This window comes from Ursus maritimus, unplaced genomic scaffold (genome assembly GCF_017311325.1).
Source record: "Ursus maritimus isolate PB19 unplaced genomic scaffold, ASM1731132v1 scaffold_15, whole genome shotgun sequence".
In the NCBI taxonomy this organism is placed as follows: domain Eukaryota; kingdom Metazoa; phylum Chordata; class Mammalia; order Carnivora; family Ursidae; genus Ursus; species Ursus maritimus.
In genome coordinates, this window is record NW_024423897.1 from 3208027 (window position 1) to 3217163 (window position 9137).

Consider the following 9137-nt stretch of genomic DNA (forward strand, 5'->3'; position numbering starts at 1 on the left):
TCACATCTCACTGCCAAGATCGAGCCCTACCGGGATATCAACGCATCTCCCCGGACCTCTGAACCATCAGGCTGTCCCGTGTTTCTTTCCATCTGAGATGCCTTTGGTCATCTCTGCTTGCTGTAACCACGCTATTCATCCTTCAAGGCTTAGCAGGAATGTTATCACTTCAGACTTTCCCAGGCATAATGACCCATTTTGCCTTCTGACTCATTTTCCTGGAAGTTCAGCACTTACCATATTGTATTATAGTTAATTGTGTGTGTGAGAGTGTGTGTGTGGGCGTGTGCTTCTGCACTAGGGGTCAAGCTCAAGAAAGACCAGAACCGTATTCTATTTGCCTTTATATATTGCTTAGTATATGTAAAAGATAGTCAATAAAGCTTTGTTAAATTTTTTAATGCCCTTGGTCACAAACCTGTACTTGGAGAGACTCGAACACCAGCAATATTAACTTGTTCCTCGAATCTAAGAGCTCACATGGATTTGAAGACCATTCTGTCCAGAGTTGTCCACAGTTCAAATGTGCACAGGTACACAGTTTCAAACTAGTAATTTACCCCTTATGGGTTCACTGAACAGGTGGACAAAGATACATATACAAGGATGTTCGTTACAGCCTTGTTTATAAATAATGGAAAAATGGAAGCATCCTACATGGCTGACCAGGGAGGACTGATTAAAGATGGCTCGGCAAAAATATCTCGGTACGTGCCTAACATAAAATGCTGGGGTGCTTTAAAAATGATACATGCAGGGGGGCACCTGGGTGGCTCAGTTGGTTAAGTGTCTGCCTTCGGCTCAGGTCATGATCCTGGGGTGCTGGGATTGAGCCCTGCATTGGGCTCCCTGCTCAACAGGGAGTCCGCTTCTCCCTCTCCCTCTGTCCCTCCCCCTGCTCATGCGCGCTCTCTCTCGCTCTCTCTCAAATAAATAAAATTTTTAAAAAATGATACATATATCTCATTGTACAGATAAAGAAAGCTGTTTGTGATGTATTTCTGACTGAAATAAAAAGTAGGTTATAAAATCCAGCATTAATATTATCTCATTTAGGTAAATTTACATATCTACAAACATCTGCAGATATGTTCGGGAAGGTTCTGAAGTAAGTTTACCAAACTAACAGTGATTATCTCTGTGTGAAGACATTTTGGGTAATTTTTACTTTCCTTTTATTTACTTCCACATTCATTAAGCTTTTTTACTTTGAGAATGTATTGTTTATATAATCAGAAAAATGAATTAACATGTAGTGTATTATTAGTTTCAGGGGTAGAATTCAGTGATTCATCGGTTGCATATAACACCCAGTGCTCATTACATCAACTGCCCTCTTTAATGCCCATCACCCAGATATCCCATCCCCCCACCCGCCACCCTTCCAGCAACCCTCAGATTGTTTCCTGGAGTTAAGAGTCCAAAAGAGGTTTTATAAATTCATGAATGACAAAACTCCAAACTGCTTCCCGAAGAGCATTAGGGACCATCAAATATGGACAGTGCTATCTCCTGTCCTGGAATCCTAACTTCTCCATCTGGGAAATGGGTGCAATGCTATTGCTCTGCCGGTCCCACAGGGCTGCAACCAGGAGACAATGGATTTGACACTCTTTTGAAAAATAAATAAATAGATGTAAAACACAGATTATTTTAAGAATTTAATCATTGCTTATTAAGAACTTACAATGAACTAGGAAGACATGTTCAGGTGTTGTGATCTCAAACACAACGGGGGACCAGGGAGATCGGGCCTCTGGAGTCTAGGACCACTGATCACTCAAGATTAGCTTCAAATCTAGATTATGTGAGTTCTCGATTTTTAAATGTTGGCATCTCATTTAAAAAATTTCAAACACTAGCATTGTCCACAATAGCTAAACTGTGGAAGGAGCCGAGATGCCCTTCAACAGATGACTGGATTAAGGAGATGTGGTCCATATATACAATGGAATATTACTCAGCCATCAGAAAGAACGATTACCCAACATTTGCAGCAACATGGACGGGACTAGAGGAGATAATGCTAAGTGAAATAAGTCAAGCAGAGAAAGACAATTATCATATGGTTTCACTCATTTGTGGAACACAAGGAATAGCAGGGAGATCGGTAGAAGGAAGGGAAGAATGAAGGGGGGGTAAACAGAAGGGGGAATGAACCACAAGAGACTATGGACTCTGGGAAACAAACTGAGGGTTTCAGAGGGTAGGGGTGTGGGGACTAGCCCGGTGATGGGTATTAAGGAGGGCACATATTGGGGTGCCTGGGTGGCTCAGTTGTTAAGCGTCTGCCTTCAGCTCAGGGCATGAGTGATCCCAGGGTCCTGGGATCGAGCCCCACATCAGGCTCCCTGCTCCACTGGGAGCCTGCTTCTTCCTCTCCCACTCCCTCTACTTGTGTTCCCTCTCTCGCTGGCTCTCTCTCTCTCTCTGTCAAATAAATTTTTTTTTTAATTTTTAAAAAAGAGGGCACGTATTGCATGGAGCACTGGGTGTTATACGCAAACAATGAATCATGGAACACTACATCAAAAACTAATGATGTACTGTATGGTGACTAACATAACATAAGAAAACATTTTTTTTTAAATTTCAAACACTGTAGAAAAAAATTCAAACATTGTACCATCAGTATAAAACACAGCCCAAAACCACACATTTGCAATTTCTGGTATATATTCCTCTAACTTAACAGAAAGGTCCAGAATTACATAGTTTATCTCCAGTCCATTGACACAGCTACATGCATCATTCCAAGAGTGAAGTCCCTCTGAATGACAGAGAAAGGTCCAATTCTGCAGTCTAACTTCAGAGTTAGATGTTTTATTGCATTCTTGTTTCAATTGATAGTTTTTACATGGCATAAAAAAATTTCACTCTTAACCAGACCATGCCACTAACCAAAACATCTCACAAATCCTAATCATGCCATGTGACAGAATCCTAAATATATCGTGCAATATATTTATGTTCGTATATACGTATATTTGCAGATGTGTATGGTCAGAGATATCTACACAAAGAGTATGTTTCAGAGCCAACGAAAGCACTTGGATTTTTATTCTTAATCTCAATCTGAAAGATACTACTAAACACGGTTGGATACAATATCTATGAGGCTCCACCTCCAATTATAAGGTTAAAGCTGGATTGCTTCCAACATCATATCGAGATACAGGAAAATATTCCCAAATACTTATATACATTTATATATATTTGTATATATCTATATACATTTTTATATACATATTAATTTTTATATAATGGAGAGATGGACAGACGAATGGATCTGAAGACAGCTGATACAAATATATCTAATCTAACAAAAAAGAGACTGAAGTTATGGGTATGGAAAAGGAAGGCGGAGCGGAGGGAGAAGTTGGGGAAGTTCACACACGAGCCTGCAGGTGCCGGCCCGACTCAGTCATGTTCTCCAGGCTGCACGTTCAGCTCCTAGCAGTCCAAACAAAAGGGTGTTATTCGTCCCTTATCCACACTGTGTCACGATGACAACTATCTTAGCTCTCCTGGTGACAAAACTAAATGAAACCATCCCTCCTATGATTCTAAGCTAAAAATGACAGATCAACTAAAAATATTCGGAAGAAATTAGAAAACAGAAGGGCAAGAATCTTTTATTCAGCACCCTGAGATCGTCTACACCCAGTTATGGACACTGTCCACTGGCTTATTTTTTACCCCAAGACAGACTCCTGTGCACACACACTAATCACCCACCCTCTTTCAAAACTACAATTTAAAAAAAAAAAAATAGGAAAGACTCCATTTTAAACTAAGCCAGCCTTTAATACATGTGAAGGACAAACAGTCCCAAAATACTCCTGCCCACACCTCTTCTCCACGCCCACCGGCTTCAGGAGGGCTTTTCACAGTGCTCACTCTTCAGGAGTCCAAGACACCGATGAAAGCCCCTTTGCTGCCTCTACCAAAATACCATGCTGTGGTCTCTGTCTGGGGTTCGGGAACAGGGAACTGGGGTGCCAAGCAGGAGAGACATCTGAGAAGTGGGGCAGCAGTGAAGAGCCCCTTTCGGGGAGTGTTATGAGCTGAACTCCATGTCCCCCCAATCTGTATGTGGAAGTCCTAACCCCCAGTACCTCAGAAGAGGACTGTATCTGGAGACAGGGCCTTTAAAAAGTAATTAAGTTAAAATGAAGTTAGTAGGGTGGGCCCTCGTCCGATATGACCCGTGTCCTCACAAGAGATTAGGACATGGACACGTGCACAGAGGGAAGCCCATGTGAGGACACAGGGAGAAGGCAGCCATCTACAAGCCAAGGAAAGAGACTTCGAGCCTTCAGAACTGTGAGGACATACATGTCTGTTGTTTAAATCACCCAGTCTGTGGCACTTTGAATGGCAACCCTCGCGAACTAATATAGGGAGATTTTTCAAAATAAATAAGTAAACAGATTGGTATTGGGAAAATCATCCGATAAGAGGCCCTTCCTGAAGGAAGAGAACTCCCGAAGGAGGAAAGATGGTCTCCTGTGTGTGAATACTGGGGCTGTACATTCTCAGTCCATCCTTAAAATTTTGCTCTATTTTAGGGCTTTTCATTTGAAACTGGTCTTTGTCTGTTTGCCCAGCCTTGGAAGTCCGCTGACTGAAAAATCTCAGCCATCACTTCCTACTGTCATGATGCTGCCTGCCTGGTACAAGTCAAGTGAACGTTCACCACTGGGCTGGCGAGAAGGAAGGGTGAGATCGGGCAGGATGCACGTGGGGCTGGTGAGCATGCAAGGGCATCTGGGAAATGCGAACAGGTGGCTACAACAATAACATTACTGGTTTACCATGACCCAGGGCTGCACACTTGACATACATCAGCTCATCCAATCACGTCACCCTGCAAGTGTGAAAACAGATGTGGCAAGGTTACACAGTTTGCCCAAGGCCACATACTGAGTCGTGGAGGCAGGATGTGGACCCAGCCAGTCTGACTCCAGAGCCTATGCCCTTAACCCTCCCCTCTCAGTGAACACCCCTGTGTCCCTGAATGGCTTCAATGAACTTCGTACAAGCTAGGACTCTCCCAGACGTGACAAAAGTGCAGCTGAAACCCTCACAACTCGGAAAGAGGGGTGGATACTACAGCAGCCTTGAATCCAGGACTCCAAGGAGTCGTCAGGGCATTTTACATCTCTCCTCTGCTTCTCTCTGAATGTTGGCCACGTCTGTCCTACCAGTGATGGGCCCTCCACACAATGGGGAAAATGGCTACGCGCAGCCCCAAGTTCATAGCACACCAACACAGCAAGCCCAGGGAGGCAAGAGACAGGCGTTCCCACCAGGACCAAGAGTCACATGACCATCCCAGAACCAATGACTGCCAGCAGAGCAATGATCGGATTGCCCAGACTTGCACTTGTGACCGGGGCTACAGTGGGACAGCAGCTGGCAAGGTTTGTTACTAGAAGGCGGGAAAAGGGGACAAGTAGCATTAGCTTCCCAAAATTCAAAGACCTACATCACTGCCGAAGCTCGACCCACGCAGATGAAGGTGTTTGCCCAAAGTGTCACAGCTTGGGAGGAAGAGTGCTGGGTGTCCGGGCTGCAGGAAGTGATGACAGAAATGCTGATGTGGGAAGTTCTCCAGGTACAGAACACTCTGGAACACTAAGAACTTTTGCGTAAGAAAGGGGGGAAATTAGAGTGTACGCAGGGCTTCTCACTGTATACTTTCGTATATTGTTTTTATTTTCTAACCATTTGAAAGTATTGCCAGTTTTTAAAATACAAAGTAAATTAAAATTAAAGCCAAGGGGCACCTGAGTGGCTCAGTCAGTTAAGCGTCCGACTCTTGATTTCAGCTCAGGACATGATCTCGGGGCCATGAGATCAAGCTCCACGTCAGGCTCTGTGCTCAGCCCAGAGTCTGCTTGAGATTTTCTCTCTCCCTCTGCCCCTCCCACTTGCTCTCTCTCTCTCTAATAAGTGAAATCTTTTAAAATATATATATATATCTTTAAAAAGAAATAAATAAAAATAAATTAAAAATAAAGTAAAATTCATCCAGAGGAGAAAAATTGGAAGGAAATAGGTCAAAATGATAACGAAATCTTTCTAAAAAATAAATATATCCTTAAAAAGAAATAAATAAAAATAAATTAAAAATAAAGTAAAATTTATCCAGAGGAGAAAAATTGGAAGGAAATAGGTCAAAATGATAAGTGTCTTTTGTATGTTAAGCCTAAGCATGATTTTTTTTCTTTGAACTTATTTAACAAATTTCCTAAAATGAACATGTATTGTTTTTCCACAATAAGAGAAAATAAACTAGGAGGAGATAATGCTAAGTGAAATAAGTCAAGCAGAGAAAGACAATTATCATATGGTTTCTCTCATCTATGGAACATAAGAACTAGGAAGATCGGTAGGAGAAGAAAGGGATAAAGAAAGGGGGGGGTAATCAGAAGGGGGAATGAAGCATGAGAGACTATGGACTCTGAGAAACAAACTGAGGGCCTCAGAGGGGAGGGGGTGGGGGAATGGGATAGACTGGTGATGGGTAGTAAGGAGGGCACGTATTGCATGGTGCACTCGGTGTTATACGCAACTAATGAATCATCGAACTTTACATCAAAAACCAGGGATGTACTGTATGGTGACTAACATAATAAAATTTAAAAAATATTATTAAAAAAAAGAGAAAATAAACTTAAAATCTGAACTAAAAATAATAATAAATTGAGTCACATGACATATGAAGCAGAAACTGTAATTCTGACAATATCCTACTGATTTATTTTGCATTCCCTATAAATCAAGTTGTCCTGCAGCTCCCTCCCCACTCACTGCTTCAGAGGGCCACGCAGTTGCTGAGCTGTGAATTTCCAACAAGATTTGTAATGGCAACAGCAAGAAAACCATTCTGAAAGTCAGGCTTTGTTGAGAAAGGGAATCTCTACATTCCAAACTGCTTCCCCTGCAAAGGACACATGGTGGTCTGAACATATTAGCTATATTTAGAGAAAAGTCGGGATTTGACAGGAGGGGAGCTCTCCAGGTTTCCTGTCCAGCAGGAAGGAGGAAAAGCCCTTCTGGTCTGGAGGACCAGAGACAGATGCAGATGAGGCCGGATGGTGCCTGGCCTCTGAAAGACCCTGCAGCCCCACCCCTGCCTGGGCCTCGGCCAGGGAGGGCCCAGCAAGAGAAGAGAAAGCCCAGAAAGCCCGGATACATGGAGGGGAAGGGAACTGCTCTGGGCTGTGTTCATGTCCCTTCAAAGTCATAGGTTTAAGTCTCAAAATGTATCTCAAATGTAATTATATTTGGAGATAAGGTTTTTAAAGTGGTTACTGCATTAAAATGAGGCTATTAGAGGGGCATCTGGGTGGCTCAGTCAGCTAAGCGTTGACTCTTGGTTTCAGCTCAGGTCGTGCATAATGTCAGGGTCGTGGGATCCAGCATGGAGTCTCAGCATGGAGTCCGCTTGAGCATCTTTCCCCTCCCTCTCCCTTCCCCTCCCCCTCTGCTCCTCCCCCCACTTGCGCTCTCTAAATAAATAAATCATAAAATCTTCTTTAAAAATATGAGGCTATTAGAATAAGGCCCTAATCCAATCTGACTGGTGTCCTTATAAGAAGAGGAAGAGTCAGCACAGGTATCAGTAAACAGAGAGACGACCCTGTGAAGACACAGGGAGAAGGCTGCCACCTGCAATCCAAGGAGAGAGGCCACAGGAGAAACCAAGCAAAACAGAAACGTCACCTGGCATGTTAGGTGCTCCTAGGAATGAGTACCAGTGAACCCACACTGGCCCGCAAGGTGGGGGGACCAGGGTGCATCCAAACACTGACACCTCACCACTGAAGGAAATGGAGAGATCAGAGAATTCACTAGTGGGTGCTGGCGTGACCCACAGACTGGCCAGGAAGGGTGAGCAGTCCCAGCTCCCTCGGCATGACCCAGTCAGGGCACCAGGGACCAGGCCAGATCAGCCACACCACAGCAGGGCCCACGGGCCGGCTGCAGCAGCAAGTCCCCCACGCTGCCCCAGGGCTCTGGGAGCATCCCCTAGCCCCTGGAGCGCCCCAGGAAAGGGTAGGAGGGGACGAGAGAAAAAAGCTCTGAAAGACTATTTTCCCTCCAAGAGACTGTTTTCACTCAGAAGCATTTAAGTTACCTTTAACTGACAAGTGTGAGGGTTTCCCACCATATTTTTCTGCACCCCTGAATTGTTGTGGGTTCATTTCCAACCAACCATGGTGTTACTGACGGTATGAAGTCATCCATAAAGGAGACAGCAGGAAAAATGACCCGCACCTGGTCAAAGCAAGGAATAAGCCTAACGCATCCCAGCACAGAACGTGAGCTGCCTGGAAGTTCCGTGCAACCGAGTGCAGTTCCAGGAGCCCTACAGACGCTCGGGTAGCACGCACCCTCTCTTGCGATGTGGCACGGACCCCAGAAGCCACATGAGATGAGGTTCTGGTCTGTCTCACCAGAGGGTGAGTTCCAGCCTAACGGTTTGGAGGTCTTCCTGCTTTTTTTCCGTTTTTAAAAGAGCAGATGTTCTCCTGGGAAAGAGATATTTAGCTACCCAAACAAATCGGAGAAGTGGAGCAATGGAAATAAACCAGGCGTCTGCCTGCCACCGTGGCAGTGCCCGGAGGAATCACATTAGCTGGAGGGGAACATCCGGCGGCCCCGGGAGGGCTGCGCTGCTGGGCGCCGTGCCTGCCCCCAGCAAATGGCGAATACGACTGTCTTTGTTCTGGTTCTCGATGTGAAGGGCGGTCTGTGGGGCTATTTGTCTAGTGTGTTGACTCTCATAAAAGACATTCATAAATTTATTCTTAGTGCCAGGGGTGCTTACCGGTGTCAAAGTGGAGTCTTTTCAGACAGTTGCTCCATGTTAAAACAAGCCACTCCGATGCGTCTATAAATAATTGTCTGGGCTTCGTTTAGCTAACAAACGGCTTTTTCTCTCTCTCCTCTCTTTTTAAAATCAACTCTAAGATGATTTCATAAACAACGGGAGGAATTTCCCATTAATATTAAAGTGTGTCTGGGTTGGTCATTTTAATAGAACTTTCCAGAGGGAACAAGCAGTCCTTCCATCTTGTCCACGTGAAACCTGTTCCCTTTTCAGAACAAGACATTTGGCAGCT

At 44.4% G+C, this 9137-nt stretch overlaps 1 long non-coding RNA gene across 1 annotated transcript; it reads right to left on the reverse strand.

The window, feature by feature from the left end:
- Window positions 1-3318: 3318 nt before the first annotated feature.
- LOC103664477 lies at window positions 3319-5633 on the reverse strand. The gene is made up of 3 exons (XR_569034.1): window positions 5492-5633; window positions 4818-4870; window positions 3319-3453 (listed from the first exon to the last, which is right to left on the reverse strand). It is a non-coding gene; the product is annotated as an uncharacterized LOC103664477 (long non-coding RNA).
- Between the last annotated feature and the right edge of the window lie 3504 nt (window positions 5634-9137).